General features: G+C 50.9%; 1 long non-coding RNA gene across 1 annotated transcript; it reads left to right on the plus strand.

Annotated features, from left to right (window-relative positions):
* Positions 1-208: 208 nt before the first annotated feature.
* LOC120388235 lies at positions 209-5,387 on the plus strand. Its single transcript, XR_005590529.1, has 4 exons — positions 209-324; positions 2,651-2,700; positions 3,673-3,704; positions 5,297-5,387. It is a non-coding gene; the product is annotated as an uncharacterized LOC120388235 (long non-coding RNA).
* Positions 5,388-6,834: the final 1,447 nt, after the last annotated feature.

Genomic DNA, 6,834 nt, shown 5'->3' on the forward strand with positions numbered 1-6,834 from the left:
TGTGCTAGGTGCTGTACATTATTTATTAGGTATGTCACTGTAGGGGCCTGGAGCCCCAATCAGGAATCAGGCCTCCACTGTGCCAGGCACTGCACAGATCAGTAATGAAGGGGACAGCCCCTGCCCCCTAGATGGTCACAATCTAGGAATCAGACAGCAGCGACAGGATCTGCATCAATATGATGATGAATTTGGGCTGTGTCGCTCAGTTTCCATCTCTCTCTCTCTCTCTCTCTCTCTCTCTCTGCCCACGAGAAAACGTGTCCTCATCTCTGATCACATTGTCTCACTGCTTCCAGTTACATCTCTACCAAGGGAACAAAGGTAGGAGGAGATTATTTCCTCTCCCATCTCATTTTCTGTTTGGGTCCTTTCTCTCTGCCTCACAGAAGGGCCGGCAGCTGAGTAGCTCAGCTCTCCTGATGCAGGGGGTGTCAGTCTGTTCTGGAGGAATTTTTGAAAAGGCCAGGGAAGGATGAACTCCCCGGTTAGGATGGGATCTAGGGGTTAGGAGGAGACACTTTAAGGAAGGGGTTTACCAAAGCGATGTGTTCCCATCAAATTCACCTGCAGCAGAGTGAACGTGTTTGAAAATCACCCCGAGATGTTTTAAAGAATGAAAGTGACCCTGCTTCACACTCAGGGAGTGTCGGGGCTGGTCGGCCACTAAGCAACACCGACTGACGCAGCCAGTTCCCTAGAACCAAGTCTGTTCTTCAGGGGCAAGTGTGGGAGTGGCCAGACTTGGCTGGGAACCAAGGGTCTCCAGTCCATCCAGCTGCAGTGGGTAATACCCAATGTTTGCTCCACTGGCTGTATCTGGTTTAGTGCCAGGCTCGTCGCATCCACACATGGACTCGCCCCAAAACACCCACAGTGGCTTCCCTTACAGCAGCTGTGATTTCGGTGCAGGTCTGTGCATGGGGTAGTCATAGCGCTCCCCCACCTGCTGGGGAGAGCCAGGCAGCAGGGATGCCCATGGGGATTCAGAGCGCGCTCTCCATGTGAACAACACGTTGTGCCAAGGGGGCTCTGAGCCAGTCGCCTCTGCAGCACGGCCCAGGGGGACCAGCTCATTGGGCCCCAGGCTGCCCCCAGTTTCCTTGGAGCTGCTAAGTGCTGCTGGCTCGCTGTCTGCCCACCACCCTGTCAGGGGGTTTTGAGGGACCCCTCCCCCACCCGCCACACACACAGACTCTGCAGGGACCCTGCAGAGTGTCTAAGGGTCGTTCCCGATTGCTCAGCAGCCAGAAACTGCCACTCAGGGCTCCCCCAGACTCCTGCTCCTCTCCCTCTGACTTCCCAGTCACCTTCTGCAGCCCACCGGGTCCACTGCAGCCGTTCTGAGGGTCACGGGGCCCATATGCTTGTTCTAAACCCTGCCTGGCCCATGCCGGCCTCACAGCCCAGAGCTCAGAGCTGATTCATCAGCTGCACATTGTCCCAACAGGGACTCCAGGACCTTATATGGTCCTGGCCCAGCCGCATATGATAGGGGGAGAAGCCAGCCCTGGGGGTGGGGCAGAGAGAGCCAGGTGGGAGACCAGGGAGTCCATGGGAAAGATGCATGGGGAGACTAGAGGCATTTTCCAGATTCTGCCAGTGTCCGGTCCAGCCTGGGTTCCCAGTGCAGTGACTCTGCCAAAGAAAACTGTTGAGGACACAGGGGACATGATACACAGACCCTCGGTACAGGGAGCCCTCACCCCGACTCTCAACAGTGTATGTTCCCTGCCTGCCTCCTGCGCCCTCACTTATAGGGCTCCTTAGCTGCCTCTCCCCAAATATTCCCTCCCTGCCTCCTCCTGCCATATGACCAGTCTCGGCCCCCAAACACCCCCACCCTGCGCTCCTGGTATATGGGAGCTGGTTAGCAGACTGGGCCAGAAGTGGGGATCTGAAGCTGCATTTCCACACTGTGCAGAGTTGAGCCTTAACAATGAACATTCAGTCTTTCTACATTGTGAGCAGACCTGGCCAAAATTTCAGTTTTATTTGAATGAAAAAATTTCAAATAAACAATTTTGTTCAAAAATTTTCACCAAAAATGTTGTTTTTTCTGACAAAATAATTGAAAGTGAAACAAAACATAACAAAATGTCCATTCATAGAAAACAAAATGAGCATTTTGTTTAAGTCCTTTTATTGAAAATTTCATTAAATAAGACGGTTTTGGCCAACATTTGATTTTGGTTGAACTATTATTCATGAAAAAAAATTCTGTTGAAAAATGACAACCAATTCTAACTTTGTGAAAACGATGGAGTTCTCTTCAACTTCTGTCCTGAGATGTCAGGGATTTTCGGTTCCCCCACTAGCTTAACTCCATGCTGACCTAGTGGGGTTTTGGTTAGTTAGTTTCTTGGCCATTTTGCTGAAGTAGAACAGGATGTTCAAGTCTCATCTGTATTAGACTTTCCCTGCATAAAGGGTGAAGCCACCGTGTTCCCTGATTACCCAGAAGTAGGGCCTGCTGCCCTTCCCCTGAGTGTGAGCTGAATGAAGATATAAAGTCCTAGTATACGAATGAGCTATAGGAAGAAATCGCCTCACAGCTGGACCTCTGAGAGCAGACTCAGTGTCACCAAGGTGACAGAGAGAGAGAGCACACGGCATCACTGATACCCCCTGTCCTTATTACTCTCCACAGGGAACAAGTCCAGCATGACACCAGCAACACTCCTGAAGATCATATTGAATGTAAGAGCTTTTGGAGAATATTAGGGTTACCGGGGTCACGTGCACATGAGGGAGAAAGGTGAGGGTTGGCGGTAAATGTGTTGGGGGGGTGGGGACTGGACAGATCCCAGATCAGACTGTCTGGCCGAGAGTTACAACAACAATCTGCCTATGGATTGAGGATAAAGAGTTCTTGGAGCCCCAGGGTTCATGCATCTGAGTCCCTGAGGTTTCTTTGTCCCACCCTTTGCCTGTAATCCCCAGTCCTGCATTGCCATGGCTTAGGGGACTGAGCCAATGTGCTACCACTCACCGTCCTTCATGGAAAGGGCACATTCCAGGGAAAGCTCCCATTGGAAAGTGTTCCAGCCCCTTCCCTGGGAGCTGGGTGCTAGAATGCCTCATGGGAGCTGTAGTTCAGATGCCTCATGCTCCTGGTCTCTTTGAGCTGGGCTCTCTGACTCTCCCATGATTTTCCCTCCTCTTGGAGAAGGGATGTAGTACATCATGGGAGTCCCTGGTTGCAGTGTATCATGGGAGATGAGGTCCAGCCAGCCAGTTCAACCTATAGAGGAGAATATCAGCATGAGACAACTGAACTACGAGTCCCATGCATTACCCAGGTGGTATTTGAACCAGAATATTTCTGCTTTTGGCCAAAATATTTCAATTTGGTGGCACTCATTTTTTGAACAAAATGTTGAAATTTTCTGCCAAAAGCCACCTCTGTTTGTGACAAAATAGCTCTGTGGAAACCCAGACAGTTTCCACTGAACATCTTCAACAGCTGCATTAAATCCTTCTGTTCCTGTATCTCCTAGCGACCCTGCTCAGGGTTAGGCTCCATTGTGCTCAGTGCTACCCATGGGGGAGCCCTGCCCTGGCTGGGGGAGAGGTGGGAGCTGGGGGGTTATAATTTGTGCTCAGCGAGGTGCCTTCCCTTAAGGGCATTTACACCCAAGTGACAATGTGTAACTATCATTCTCTCCCCAGATGCCTCCGTGAAATGGGTGGAAAGCGCCAGGGTGAGTCTCAACTTCTATTAACAACAAGGTGAAGTGGTAGATGTAGATCTTCTCCTGAAAGTTTGGGGCAAACAACTCCAGTGATCTCAGAGAGAGGGAGTTTCATTCATTTTCCAGAGATTTTCCTAAAATTACTTTGGCTGTTCTTATGCACTAATGATCTGGATGATGGGATGGATTGCACCCACAGCAAGTTTGCGCATGGCACTCAGATGGGGGGAGAGATACGCTGGAGGGTAGGGATCGGATCCAGAGGGACCAAGACAAACTGGAGGATTGGGTGAAAAGGAGTTTGATGAGGTTCAACAAGGACAAGTGCAAAGTCCTGCACTTAGGACAGAAGAAACCCATGCACTGCTACAGACTGGGGACCAGCTGGCTAAGCCGCAGTTCTGCAGAAAAGGACGAGAAGCTAGATATGAGTCAGCAGTGTGTTTTTGTTACCAAGAAGGCTAACGGCATATTGGGCTGCATTAGTAGTAGCATTGCCAGCAGATCGAGGGAAGTGATTATTCCCCTCTATTTGGCACTGATGAGGCCACATCTGGAGTATTACGTCCAGTTTTCACCACCCTGTCCCCCATTACAGAAAGGATGGGGACAAATTGGAGAGAGTACAGCAGAGGGCAACAAAACTGATTAGGGGGCTGGGGCCCATGACTTATGAGTAGAGGCTGAGGGAACTGGGTTTATTTAGGCTGCAGAAGAGAAGAGTGAGGTGGGATTTGATAGCAGCCTTCAGCTACCTCAATGGGGGTTCCAAAGAGGATGGAGCTTGGCTGTTCTCAGTGATGGCAGATGACAGAACAAGGAGCAATGGTCTTACTATTCCACTAGGAAGGTGGTGAAGCACTGGAATGAGTTTCCTAGGGAGATGGTGGAATCTCCAGCCTTTGAGGTTTTTAAGGCCCGGCTTGACAAAACCCTGGCTGGGATGATTTAGTTGGGGATTGGTCCTACTTTGAGCAGGGGGTTGGACTGGATTACCTCCTGAGGTCTCTTCCAACCCTAGTCTTCTATGATTCTATGCTAACAAATGCTGATTTATTCCTTAGAATTTTTAGTAATTAACTCTAGGACAGGGCACTACTTACAAAGATTTTTGAGACCCTCTCAATATTATACATATTGGTTCTCCTTTGACCCAAGCAGTTAGCCAATAAGTTAGGTCTTGTGCATAGTAAGATTGAGAGGTGAAAGTTATGACAGAGACATGTATGTTCATAGATATAACCCCATTTATTTACATAACATCTACAAAGTTGTGTTTCCCTGAACGCAACAGGAGGCACTTTCTTTGATCCCAGTTCCAAGTCTCTTTCCAGCCAGCACTCTGCCCAAAAGCTCTCTCTTTCTAACTGGGGGGGGCAAAAAAGGACCAGACCAAAGCTGGAGACAAGGAATCTGAACTGCATGCCTCAGATAGGTTAATATAGGAAGTGAGGCCAATGGTGTTTCCCTGCCCAGATGCTCATTAAAACTGCTCCTGATGTACGTACAGCAGTGCTGTCAGATGGATATCTTCTGGCTTCATTTCTCTGGTTTTAAGATGGCTTAGCAGAAAAGTAACATTACTGTGTTTTATCTTAAAGCATCCACCACCCCAGGGAGAAGAGACGCTGACATCTGCAGCAATCACTCTGCAGCGGAGCAGGTGTCATTAATGCTCCAGTTGCAACTGTAGGGGCCTTGCAGTAAGAAAATGGGAGACCTTCTCTAGGGTCACAGCTAGACCATGCACAGTGACCCGAAGTGCTGTAGGACACTGGAATATTCTTAAGGCAAATGCTACTTGTTTTCCATTTTTTTTAAAAAGTTTCTTCTGAATAAAATTGGGAAAAATACCCAAACTCTGTATTCCTACCCCCTGACTCTTTATATCGACAGCTCAGCTCCAAAGTCCTCTCAGCTCTGTTTAGCGATTCCACTGCTAACCCAAAGTATCCAAAAATCATGAGCACCCCACCACCAAAATCCCAAGATTAAAAAAAAATCATGAATTGTTGAGTTAAATTATGCATTTTGTTTGCTTTTATTTGACTTCTTGTGTTTGATGTTTTGGAGGTCAGGTTTTCCAGGTGTTCTTCACAACCAGGAGGACTAGAAATATATGCATTTCAACAAAACCCCATGCCATGTGTGGACTCAGATTGGCTGCCTGGCCCAGCACAGCCCTTCAGGAGAAGCAGCCCTGGGTGGTACACCGAGCCCAGGCCTCTCTGGTAGCTGAGGGGAGGCGAATGGAGCAGGACCATAAGCTGCTCTTCAAACAGCCCCTCTCCCAACATCCACAGCCCACAGATAGTGGGTTGCCCCCTTCCTTCTGCAGCCACTTTGGTGTGCTCAGAGCTTGCCCTCCTCTCGCCCGCTCTGCTCACACGACCAGTGCAAACCTGTTGGCGCTCCCCTTCCCCAGCCCTGGGCCAACCCCCTAAATAAGCGGAGCTGCCATCCCAGGCTGCAGAATGCCCCCGGGAGCTGCCACTGAGCATGGGCAGCAGTTATCATAAGCAGGGAGAGGCTGTGCTTCCCCAAACAGCCTGGCACGCCCCACCCACGCTCCACCCCAGGGCCAGGCCCCTCCTACAGTTCCCAGCGCTCTGCCCTGGCTGGGCCAGGCTGGGTGGGGCTGGACTGCCTTCTGCAGGGACTCGGGGCAGCTGGGGCTGTGGCCATGGTGCCTGCCCAGCGCTTGGATCACATCGCCTAGTGCACTGGGGCTGGGGGCGCTGCCGCCTGGCACTCTGGGGCTGGCCGCCCAGCACACCAAGGGATGGGGCATCTCCACCTGGCTGCCTGGTGCTGGGAGCCATGGTGGGGGTGCTCTGGGCTCCTGTGGGGGAGGGGAGAGATGGGGGGCAGAATGAGAGCAGGAGGGGCAAGGCTTCGGGCACAAGGTGGGGGACCTGGGGCTAGCCTCCCCCAAAAGCCAGGTAGCTGGCCGCCCACACAGCTGAGGCTCTCTATCAACAGCTGAGCAGCAGCTGGTCTTCCCACCCTCTCAGCAGGGATGCTAATCATGGTTACTCTGGTAACTGAACTTTTAGGGCTGACCGGACATTCCAGTCAAAACCAGGACACCTGGCAACCCCAGTCTCTGCTTCGCTATTCCGTACCCGAGCCGGCATTC

This window comes from Mauremys reevesii, linkage group 22 (assembly GCF_016161935.1).
Source record: "Mauremys reevesii isolate NIE-2019 linkage group 22, ASM1616193v1, whole genome shotgun sequence".
NCBI lineage: Eukaryota > Metazoa > Chordata > Testudines > Geoemydidae > Mauremys > Mauremys reevesii.